This window comes from Barbatula barbatula (assembly GCF_947034865.1).
Source record: "Barbatula barbatula genome assembly, chromosome: 15".
NCBI classification, from domain to species: domain Eukaryota; kingdom Metazoa; phylum Chordata; class Actinopteri; order Cypriniformes; family Nemacheilidae; genus Barbatula; species Barbatula barbatula.
The window spans coordinates 17,048,067-17,060,531 of record NC_136778.1 but is presented as its reverse complement, the minus strand read 5'-3'; positions in this window follow the sequence as shown (position 1 = coordinate 17,060,531).

The window sequence follows — 12,465 nt, the reverse complement described above, 5'->3', positions numbered from 1 at the left end:
CAGACAGCTTTTTTACGTGCAAGTAATTGTGTGTGTGTGCGAGCGAAAACAAATATGCACACAAGAAAATGTAATGTATGTACTATATCGTTGTTGTTTTTTATGTTGGTGACATATGAATATGTTGTGGTATTTTGTTGTAGTATATTTTAGGATAGCATGTATGTAAATAAGTAGTATATTTTTTTGTCTGTGAACAATATACATGAATTTACAAAAAAATATAATTTGTTTTTATTGGAATAAAGTGAAACTATTTAAATATTTTCTTAGAAAGGGTTTTTCTTAACTTAAAAAGAAACATTTATATGAAACAGTAATCATTTTCACTAGACTTGTCATTTTTCTTTTATCTTTATATTTCTCTAAAATGTTCTCTTAGATCCTTCTGGTTCTAAAAATCCCCGGATTACACAACAGTAATAAAATAAGTAGATACATTAATTTTAATAATGATACAATTATAAAATAAATATGTTGTTAAATGAACAATGAGAAACAAACTGTAAACAAAGACTTTTTAAAACACCACGATATATTTTGAAGGGTAACCACAAACTGCTACTGTAACCATATTCTAACCATAATATGTGAAGTAAAAGCATTATTATAAACTAAACTTATAAGGTATGTCGTTTACAAGTAGTAGAAAGACAAACGTACATATGAATAGGCTTTCCCCTAAAGTAACTTTCATTGAATTAAGAGTTGTATCATACTATTTATATTAAAATACATAGTGTGGCAGGCACAGACGAGACAGACACAGAACTTTACAATTTTAGCCCCGGAGGGTGGTTTATTGTATTGGCAGGGTGTTGTAGGTTACTCCCAGAGAGAAGGCCGTGGGGAAGATGGCTCGTCCTCAGTCTGGCAAAGTCTTACGGGTGCTCGTGCTTCAGTGTGGTAAGTGGTGCAGGCGTTGTGTAGCAACAGACGTTGCATAGACTCTGACGTTGCGTCGAATCAGACGTTGGGTCGAGTCGGATAAACTGTAGGTTCGTCACCCGCTGGTCTCTGTTAGAGAAAGAAGAAATACCACACGTTAGTAAGGCGTCTCTGTGAAGAACAAGCTCACCCTTTCTTCTTCTTCTTCTTCAAAAGGGTGAGCTTAATGGGGACCATGTGGTGACGATCTGCAAGTGAGTTGGCTTGATTGCGCCGTTGCCTTGGCGACGCTGATTTGCCACTGGCCTGCTCGTCGCAATAGTTTATATTACAATCGGTCTGAACGGCACCGCAATAAGTTGCACAACAATGTTTTTAACCTCAGTTCCTGGTTTCAACGTAATTTCCTTGTAACCAATGGGAAGAGTTATGGACAGAGCGACACATGACGGCCACACTTAAAAATAACCCCGCCTGCTAACCAATGAGTGTAGGGAGCGAAGATCCACATTTAGCCCCTCCCCCATATGTAGCACCGCCCTGTACTGCAGCCTGCAGCCAGGTGTACTTTTTAAGTCGGACGCTTCCCGAATCTCGCTGTTTTGTCGCCTGCAAACGTTAGCATGACATCAGAGCAAGGCGGACGTAACTCTGACACTTTTCTAACCGGCATGCATCTCGTGGTGATCACCGGTGATCAAAACTCCTCTTGGCTCCTCTCAAACAAGCCTAATTTCTGCACAATGCAGATCATTTATAATTATTCCTTTTATTTTTCCCATATTGTTGTATTTGTGTAATCTTGTATATTGGTATGGGTTTTTTTTGTCACAATTTCCTGATATGTGTATACAGACAAACATGTGTCTATTCTGTTAGTGCTGTTATTTGCTGTGAATGCATCTGAAATCCAGAGGCGGACAGAGTACACAGGTTCATTACTCGAGTAAAAGTACAGATACCCCTTGCTAAATTTTACTCAAGTACAAGTAAAAGTACTACAGTCAGAAACGCCGCCCCTGAAATCAATAAAGCTAAACCAGCAAAGAAGGCAATATAGCAATGTTCTGACACACCTCTGAACCTGACCGTGTTATACATGCAGCATAGAGCAAAGAAGAGAAAATAATAATGATTAAAGAAAATCAGCTGACCGGTCGCTATGTTTTCAAGTCAAAAATAATATTTTGAAATATGTTATATTTAGCATTTTATATGATGCTATTGGCTATCCTTACCCTTACCTTTATTCTTTATTCATATAAAAATACCCCAAATCGCATGAAAATAACACACAAAACACATATTCTTCAATCGTGCATTTAATAGCTTCTTGTTTTGGTGAAGAAATGTCACTTTTGCTTTATCACGGATGTCCGGAAGTGTACACAGGACGTGTCATGCAGACGAGGTCACGTATGACTACGTGAGATGATTGACAGCTGTACAGCAAATGATAGAGCTCTGAGGTCTGGGCGATTGATTGCTATAGCTGTGACTCACCCAATCAGACGATGTCACCTTTGGAGGGAAAGTAAATTGTCTTTATCTTCCAGTTCTTGCTTTACATGTGGAAGGTGATTTGTGTCCTCTCATAAAACTTATTAAGATCAAAGAACAGTCGTGTCAGATAAGTTCCAAAGGAGAAACCACAGATGCAAACGGAGTCTTCTAAGCTTCAAAGCAACTAAAAGAAGATATGAGGAGTCGTAAATACCCCACGGAGAAGCAAAAGGGTTTGCCCTTTTATGATGGTATCAAGAAACCAGGAGAGGGGGGGTTACATGGCTTTTCTATCAATGATCCAATACTCTACATATCCCTCAATTCGGAAGATGAAGTTCAAGTGTAAACTTCAGCTGACGATGGTAAGTTGGATCCTGATGGTGGGCTGACACGTGGTTCTTATTCGTCCGCAGCATCTCAACATAGGGAGAGGTGTTGGGTGCCGTCTCGTGACATCCTGGACCGTGCGCTGATCGTGGACTTCCACCGGCGACGAGGTGAGCCCCCTCCCTAAGCGCCCAGTGGGGCAGCTGGGGGGGGTACTGTCATGACTCTGGGTCTGTGGTTCCGTTTTTTGCCTGCGTGACTTTGTTTTGTTTCATGTTGAACACGTGGGGAATTGTTTGACAGTTTTCCTCGTGTTCTGTGTCTTGCCCAGCCACACCATCTGGGACCCCTGGGGGCATACTCTGCCTATCACCAGACCCTGCCTCAACCGTTGCGCTCCGCAGCTGCCGTCTAGAACCCGGATTCTCCGGGTGTGACACCCTCCTGTGCTGCAGACGCTCCTGTGCTGCAGACGCTTCGCTATCGGGGTTATTAGTCTCTCCCTTCGGGGTTTTGAATGCTCTCTTGTGTCCCCTGTGTTTAGAGTTAATAAAACTATCTGTTTCACCGCATTTGGGCCTCACTCCGTTCTTCCAGCATGACATAAACATAGAATCATCTTTAAGCAGGTAAGCCACTATACATTAACAAATGGTTTATTAAATATGTAAAAAAAATTATGACAAACAAGACATGTCATGCTCATCAGGCAGCCATGGCCATGCATAACTCTCAGATGCCTTCTGGTGCTCCCCTTTTGTACTAAACAATTGAAATGTAGCTGCAATAAATTTTGCCTTTTCCTCCAAAATCCTTCTGCAAAGTCTTCTCTTGTTCCCATCTTAAAAGACAAATGCATTGTCACATTCTAAACAGTATTGTTTTAATCAGGGCCGTTTGAAGGAATTTGGGGGCCCCAAGCAAAATGGACATGGAGGCCCCCCCAACCCCCCGCCCCGCACGCACACACGCAAAGCCTACAGGAACCACAGCATAGCCATAAAGTTTAAGTTCAACCACACTTTATATAAATAAAAAAGGTTTACAGTGCATAAACTGCTGTTGCATAAACAGTGCATAAATAAAACATGTTTAAAGTTCAAATACTCATGTTGCATATACTGTGCATAAATAAAATTAAATTACAGTGCAAATACTGCTGTTGCATATAATGTGCATAACATTTTAACATTTTCAACAATTGACCATTTGCAAAAAACACCACTGTACCATAAAATAAAAAAAAATCTGAAATTACCTGTGAAGTACGTTTTACCATTTCACTGTTAGCATATTGAAAGAGGTCACTATTAACAGCTCAGTGAGAGAAATTCACTCTACCTTCATCAGTGGAGGTCTCCTTAGGAAGAGCCTGAGGGCTGAGAAATTTAAGCAAAGCACCTTGAGGGAGAAAGAAAAGATGGTAACACTTAATAATAACAATCATTAATAGATGGTAAATTGATAGTTAATTAATCTTTAGTTTACTGTCATTTAACTGTTAGCAAACAATCTTTTACTGTTAACAAACAATGAAATTATAATTATATGTTTACTAATTATTAGTAGTGCTGTAAATTAACAGTTTATTGTAACACACATTATATCTATCATATAATATATTAGGTATCGGGTAATGATTAAACATTTTTTGTAAACCTTTAAGAAACCATTTTAAAATATCTATAAACATTACATAGATAGACGACCAGATATTCCTAACACTTTGTTAAGGGTTACTAATGCTTAAAAACATCCCAAGCTAATGTTTGATGCACGGAATTTATTGTGTGGTTTTCCTAACCCCCCCATTTGGTAAATAGATCATCACGGTGGAATAGTTAGTATAGCATGCTAACGTTATGCCACTTTCATCAAAACCTATTACAAAGCTATAGCATTGTCATGTCATTAAATACGATAAACAGTGATTCTGGAACAGATCTGCATCTTCCTTATCCCGTTAAAAAACATGTTACAGTAGTATGTAACCATATTCCGTCCGAAGTTGCACTAACTGTTCGTTACAAGCAGCATTTGCCGTCAGGCAGGTTACAGGTAACGTTAGCTAACATATTTTTTCAAGCCTACCTGCTGCAAAATGACACCAAGACAAGAAGAGCTATTTTATCCAGTGTAATTTATCACTTACCACTATCCTGTTTATTCTTATCCTCCTCTTCCTTTCTCTTCTTTCTTTTTTGGGATCCTGAAGCATAATTCCGCTTCATGACTGCCGACGGAGGTTTTGTTTTTGCCGGCAGCAGAGATCACGAAAGGGGCCCCTTGAGGGGGATCCCAATAAAAGTGTCATTGCACTTTACTGCATTGACTGTCAAAGGGGCGCTCAGTTTGTCGTTGCATTTTATTCTTAACCAGTTGTTGTCTTTGGGCCCCAGGCCAGCTCGGGGCCCACGGCCAGCTCGGGGCCCCAAGCAATTGCTTGGTTTGCTTGCCTTGTCGCGACGGGCCTGGTTTTAATTAACTTTTACACATAAAGTCTATACTGGTAAATGTCCAGAAAATTTAAATTACAGATCGTGTGGAAACAGAACCTTTCTGGTAAATCAGTACCCCCAATTTACCAGTAATAGAAGATTACTATCAAATTACCAGAATGCCCTTGCTTGTGTGAACATCATTTGCCATACATTTACTTGAATGACTTTACCTGTAATTTACTAGTATTGCTGTGTGAAATATAAGGACATTTAGAAATACAATTTTACTTTGTATGTTCCATAATTCTTTAACATAATGAGTGTTCCACATGAATGAATTAATAATCAAAGTATAATTCAGCCCAAACATTTGAATTTGAGGCTATATACAGAGTTCAAATTTCTTAAAAGCTTTAAATTTGTTTTAACCTGTTTGTCTGTATAGATTTTGCTTCCTCTGTCTGATGCTCACATAAAGAATCTCAATCTTCTTCTGCAGCACCTGCTCGCTTCCTGCAATCTTCTCTCAAATGTAGAAAACATGTTAGATATGCTATTGAACAAAATTTTAACAATTGTAAGATTAAACGCATATCTATAGCTGAGTAAAGCAGGGCATTTCAGGAAATATACCATACATAACACCAAAGTTGTTGTTTTTTTGAAAGTATAGTGCTAAAGTAATCCACATCACGCTTACCTGTATCTGCCCAATGTGTGATTTCATCTGTTACTGCCAACTCTGTCTTAATTGCTGTCACGATTGTCAGCTGGAGTGCCCATGAACTCCAGTAGAGGGCACTCCACTCAGGACTACATTTCCCAGAATCCCATGCTAACCGCCACCAGGTGTCTCATGTCACAGACAATCACCACCAGATGATTCCCATTACCACTCCCCTATATATACTGTGTTTGGACTCTCAATCTTTGCGAAGTTTTGTTAGCCTGTCTGCATTTCTGAGCGTTTATATCATCTGTTTACCCGTGTATTACCTGTGTCTACTCCTGTTCCTTTGACTCCTTGCCGCCTGCCTTTTGACCCTCTGCCTTGTTGATGACCTTGATTCTGCCTGTCTATGTTATCCTTGTCGCTGTTGTATGACCTCTGCCTGTTTGACCATTCTGAGAGTAAAGCTGCATTTGGATCTCACCCTAAGTCTCGGAGCAGTTCATGACAATTGCATCCAGGTTTAAGGACTCCTCCTGAATTTTTGCTTTTGTCTAATGAATAACAGAAGTAAATTAATTAAAACACAATAAAAGACTAATGACAGATACTGCATACATGATTAATACTCCTTTTAAAACTCATTGACAAAGTATTTTTTAGATTTCTTTCACTCTTATACTTTTATAATTCTTATATAATTTAAAAGAAGGAAATTGCAAGTCATCCAATGTTTTATTTCTTTGATGCACTCTGCTAATTTAGATAGCTGGGAGGAATCATCTGGTCTTGAGTGTATCATCTGCACAACAGTGGAAGCTAATTTCATGTTTTCTAATAATGTTTCCAATGGGCAGTGTGTATATGGAGAATAGCAAGGGTCCTTAAACCGATCCATGAGGTAATCCATAATTTGCTTGCGTTAGATTTGATGATTCCCCATTTAAATGGACAAATTGATGTCTGTCTGATAAGTAAGATCTGAACCATTGTAGTGCCTGTCCCTCAATACCGGAATAATTGTGTAAGCGATATAGAAGTATGTTATGGTCCACAGTATCGAATGCGGCACTAAGGTCAAGCAGGACTATGTGTGAGATGTTACCTTTATCTGATGCTATAAGCAAGTCCTTTGTAATTTTAAAGAGCCCAGTTTCGGTACTGTAATGTGGTCTAAAGCTTGACTGAAATTTTTCGTGTATGTCATTATTTTGTAAGAAAGAGCAGTTGACATTACTTTTTCTAATATTTTTACAGGTAAGGGAGATTTTAAATCGGTCTTCAGTTTTCTGGTTCATTGGGGTCTAAGTTTGGTTTCTTGATAAGAGGCTTAATGACGGCCATCTTAAAGGGTCTGGGACATGGCATAGGTTAATTGACATGTTGATAATGTTATAAAGAGGCTCAATTGCAACGGGTAGTAACTCTTTTAATAATTTAGTTGGTATGGGGTCTAATAAGCAAATTTTAGGTAAATTAATCTTTAGTAGTGAAGGTAATTGTTCTAACCTGTCGATAACGAGTTAAACGGCTGTTTCCTGAAGTGTGCAGTGTACATGTTATAAGATAGTGATCGGTGACATCGTCGCTTTGAGGTATAATATCTATATTGGTTAGATCGGCTACGTGAGATATAATCAAGTCTAGTGTAAATCGATGAGTGGGTCCATTAATGTTTTGTGTTACTCCAAAAGAGTGTAGTAGTTCTGTAAACGACACTGCTAATGCTATCTACGTGGATATAAAAATCTCTGACAATTAGTACTTTATCAACGTTAACCAATAGGTGCGATAAGAAGTCCCCGAACTCTTTCAGAAGATCAGTGTAGGGACCAGGGGGTCTATACACAGTAGCCAATGTAAAAGAAAGCAATGGTTTTTTACTTTTGTTTGGAACAATTATGTTCAACGCAAGCACTTAACATTATTTAAATGTATCTCTTTTTTCTGAGTTACAGTAAGAAAGTCTCTAAAGATTGTTGCGACACCACCACCTCGGACGTGGCTCATGCATACAGTAGCTTGGTGGGGTACAGTAATTTAGAACAAAATAATAATTTCGTTTAAGCCAGTACAACTTTTAAGAAAAAACAATATTACAACCTACATGTTTTGTCTGAGCATTAATGTAGTCTACGAGTTTAGAAACCCATTCATCCTCACAGATAAAGACACCTGTGAACAGGCCATGGTCTTCAGCCCTTAAAATAATAACATACATAGTTATTTAATAAAAAGTTCATAAATAAATACTAATTGACAGACAGATATACAAATCCACTTACCCTCTTTTAAAGCAATATCCTGTTACCATCTATTTACATGGCAAGCATAAATGGAGAAAAGGCTGGACAGTCGAACATTTTCAGTCCACAGAGCTGATCAATTTCAAACTGGCAGTATCTCCATTCAAAAAAACGTATTTGAACAGCATCTGAGCAGACCTTTCCATTCTGGGAACATGACAAACCACATGAGAAATGACAGCTTCATTAATAGTAAAAATAAACTAATTTAGTAATAAAATAAATTAATACTTGGCCAAAGAACATTTCGGTTACGACTGTATCCTCCGTTCCCTGATGGAGGGAACGAGATGTTGTGTTGAGAGACTGACTGGGGTTTGATCTTGAGAACCTATCATCTCCGAGATTAAATTTAAAACGCCAATGGGCTTGGCAAATGGCACGTGCACGCTAGTCTCTGCCCCGTACATACGGGTATAAAAGGAAGATGGCACGGTCATTCATTCACCCTTTGGACTGAGGAACTTTAGAGGTCACTCCCGGTCGCAGCAGGGAACAGAGGTTACAGTCGTAACCAAAACATTCCCCTTCAGTTGGTCTCTCGACGTTGGGTTTGAATGTAGGGATGTTCATATTAATCGTTTAACCGTTAACCGATAGTAAAACCCTATGACCGATTAATATTATCAGTTAGGGCTGGGCAGAATATTCCGTTCCGAGATTTTTCTATTCCATGTATTCCGCGGAATGTAAATAAGTAGGCGTGTTTAACTCGGCGCTCTGCAAATTGGGCGCTATTTTAATCCAGCTTTAACAGTTTCTTTAAGTTTTTTTATCAACAATCTTAATATGATAATGTTCATATTAGGCCTTAATATGGGGCCTTAGAGAAGTAGGTGCTTTTGTGGGTCAGTTAGCTAGTAGTGAGGGCGCAAGCGTTCATTCTAGCCCTTCATTAACTTTTGAACAGCAGAGGGAGCTGTTGCAAATGCAGTTAGAAATAGCACGATTACAAAATGCCAGTAGACCAGAAGGAGTACTACAGTTTGATGTTTCACAGAATCTTCGTTTGTTACCTAAATTTGAGGAGTCCGATCCAGATACATACATAACTTTATTTGATCGTATTGCAGAAGCTAGAGCTTGGTCAGATTTGGACATGACTATGTTGTTTCAATGTGTACTCACAGGTAAAGCACGTGAGGCTTTTTCATCATTGAGTGTAGCCAACAGTAAAGTTTATGCTAAAGTTAAATAAGCAGTGCTAAAGGTCTATGAGCTTGTGCCGGAGGCATATCGATAACGTTTTCGTTATAGGAAAAAGCTAGATTCACAAACCTATTTTGAGTTTGTTCGTGATTTGACTTCTGCATTTAATCGTTGGTGTAAAGCTTCTGAAGTTAGCACTTTTGAGGGTTTGTCTAACTTGATTGTGTTAGAACAGTTCAAACATTCTGTGTCTGATCAGGTTGCTACATACATCAATGACCGTAAAGTTAAGTCTCCAAGTGATGCAGCAGTTCTTGCAGATGAGTACAGGCTAACGCATAAAAGCCGCTTTGAGTCAAACAGTGACATGTACCATTGAAATAGTTGTACTGCTAGGAATATTAGGGCACCTTTTTTGGAGATTCTTTCCAAAGGCCTGCGCAGATGTTTGGTTCTGGGGAACATAAAGCTCATACCTGTCGCTACTTTTTAGTTGAAGGACATTGGAAGATAGATTGTCCTCTACTGAAATCAAAAAAGTTTGGTCAAGTTAAACCTGCTGTGGTGGCAGCTCCTGTTATAGCCTCTGGCCACCGGGGTGAGATTTTTCAGCCACTAGTTGAGCATGGTTCTCAGTCTTCCCACTGTGATTTTTCAGCCTTTATTTCAGATGGTGTAGTGTCCCTGGTAGAGGGCAACCAAAATGTTCCAATTAAGATCTCTAGAGATACTGGAGCTCTAGATTCGTTTATTCTGGAATCTATTTTGCCGTTCTCTAAGGAGTTCTCTAACTGCTAGTTGTGTAAAGGTATGTGGCATGAGCTTAGTTCCATTCTCTTCTCCATTGCATGAAGTTACCCTTAAATGTGGTCTTGTAGATGGTGATGTAGCTGTTGGGGTTATACCCCAGTTGCCAGTAGAGGGAGTCCATTTGATTTTTGGGAATGACCTTGCAGGTAGTAAGGTGTGGGCAGATGGCAAACTAAGCATCTTTAGGAAGCAACATTTAGTGCCCCCTGAAAGGGTTTCTCTAGATTGCAGCTGTGTGTCTCCTGAGGTATTTCCAGTTTGTGCTATTACCCACGCTGCCTGTCGTAAGGAGGTTGAGAGTAAGCCAAAAAGTCTTGAGTTGCCAGTTAAACTCCAGACAGAACAGTTGACTAGTTCTAGAGATTCATTGATAGCTGAACAAAAGGCAGATACTACATTGGCTGATCTGTTTGATAAAGTTGTTTCAGTGGTGAAGAATACTGCCCAGTGTTATTTTCTTCTTGATGGGCTCTTGGTCAGGAAATGGGTTCCACATTATGATCAGGGTCTGGGAGAACCGTTTTTTTCAAATAATTGTACCTACTACTTTGCGAAATAAAGTGTTGCAAACTTCACATGGTGATGTGGCAGGTCATATGGGTGTTCGTAAAACTTATGATCGCATACTCCGTTATTTTTTCTGGCCACGGTTAAAGTGGGATGTATCTCAGTTTATTAAAACTTGTCATACGTGTCAGCGCACAAGCAAGCCAAACCAAGTTGTAAAGCCAGCACCTTTGTATCCAATACCAGCCATAGGGCAACCTTTTGAGCATCTTATTATCTATTGTGTTGGGCCTTTACCACGGTCCAAGTCTGGACATAGCTACTTATTAACGGTTATGTGTCAAGCAACTAGATATCGGCAGCTTTTTCCTTGCGTACCATTACTTCAAAATCAGTAGTCAAAGAGTTTACTCAGTTTATTTCAACATTTGGGATTCCAAAAATCATCCAGTCAGATCAGGGATCTAACTTCACCTCCCATTTATTTTCTCAGGTTCTCAAACAACTTAAAGTTAAACACAACAAGTCTACTGCGTTCCATGCCCAGAGCCAGGGAGCTTTGGAACGGTTTCATCAAACTTTAAAATCCTTGCTTCGTGCATACTGTACAGAACTGTCTGCAGATTGGGAAGAGGGGTTACCTTGGTTGCTACTAGCTGTTCGTGAAGTAGTGCAGGAAAGCACAGGGTTCAGCCCTAATGACTTGTTTGGTCATAGGGTGCGTGGGCCTTTAGCAGTGCTGCAGGATGGTTGTTTGCCTGAGGAACCAGCTCGGAACTTTATTGACTATGAATGGCTTCAGGCTGAAGTTGTATAGGGCTGGTGAACTGGCGAAAGAGAAACTAGAATGTTCTAAAACAAATGAAATTAGACATGACCGACAGGCTGCGCTGCGTGAGTTTAGTCCCGGTGATAGTGTACTTGCTCTTTTGCCTCTTGTAAATTCACATTTTCAGGCAAAATACTGTGGTCCTTTTTCTGTGTTGTGCAAAGTGTCAGATTTGAACTATCTTATTGAAACCCTGGGTCATAGGAAGTCCTCTTAATTGTGCCATGTGAACCTGTTAAAAGGTTATCACTCCTGTGATCTAAGAAAAGTTGAAGGGACACCAGCAGTGAGGTCAGCGTTGACTGCTGTGCCAGTCACTACATCTTGGAGGTTTAGTGGAGCCAGTGGGGTAGGTGCTCGTATGCGAGCGCCTGGTGGCCGGGCCTTTCCCCACGGGGTCCGGCCGGGCTCAGCCCGAAGGAGCGACGTGGGGCCGCCTTCCCGTGGGCTCACCACGTGCGGGAGGGACCATAGGGGATCGGGCGGCAGTCGGAGGAGAGTGCCTCGACAGCCCGATCCCTTGACACGGAAGCTAGCTCTAGGGACGTGGAACGTCACCTCGCTGGCGGGGAAGGAGCCTGAGATGGTGCGTGAGGTTGAGAGGTTACGACTAGAGATAGTCGGGATCACCTCTATGCATGGCTTGGGCTCTGGAACCACACTCCTCGAGAGAGGATGGACACTTCATCACTCTGGAGTTGCCCATGGGGAGAGGCGGCGGGCTGGTGTGGGTCTGCTTATAGCCCCCCAGCTCTCCCGCCATGTGTTGGAGTTTACCCCGGTGAACGAGAGGGTCGTTTCCCTGCGCCTACGGGTCGGGGTTAGGTCTCTCACTGTTGTTTGTGCCTAGGGGCCGAACGCCAGTGCAGAGTACCCGACCTTCTTGGAGTCTCTGGGAGGGGTGCTGGAAAGTACTCCGACTGGGGACTCCGTCGTCCTACTGGGGGACTTCAACGCCCATATCGGCAACGACAGTGACACCTGGAGGGGCGTGATTGGGAGGAACGGCCCCCCTGATCTGAACCCGAGCGG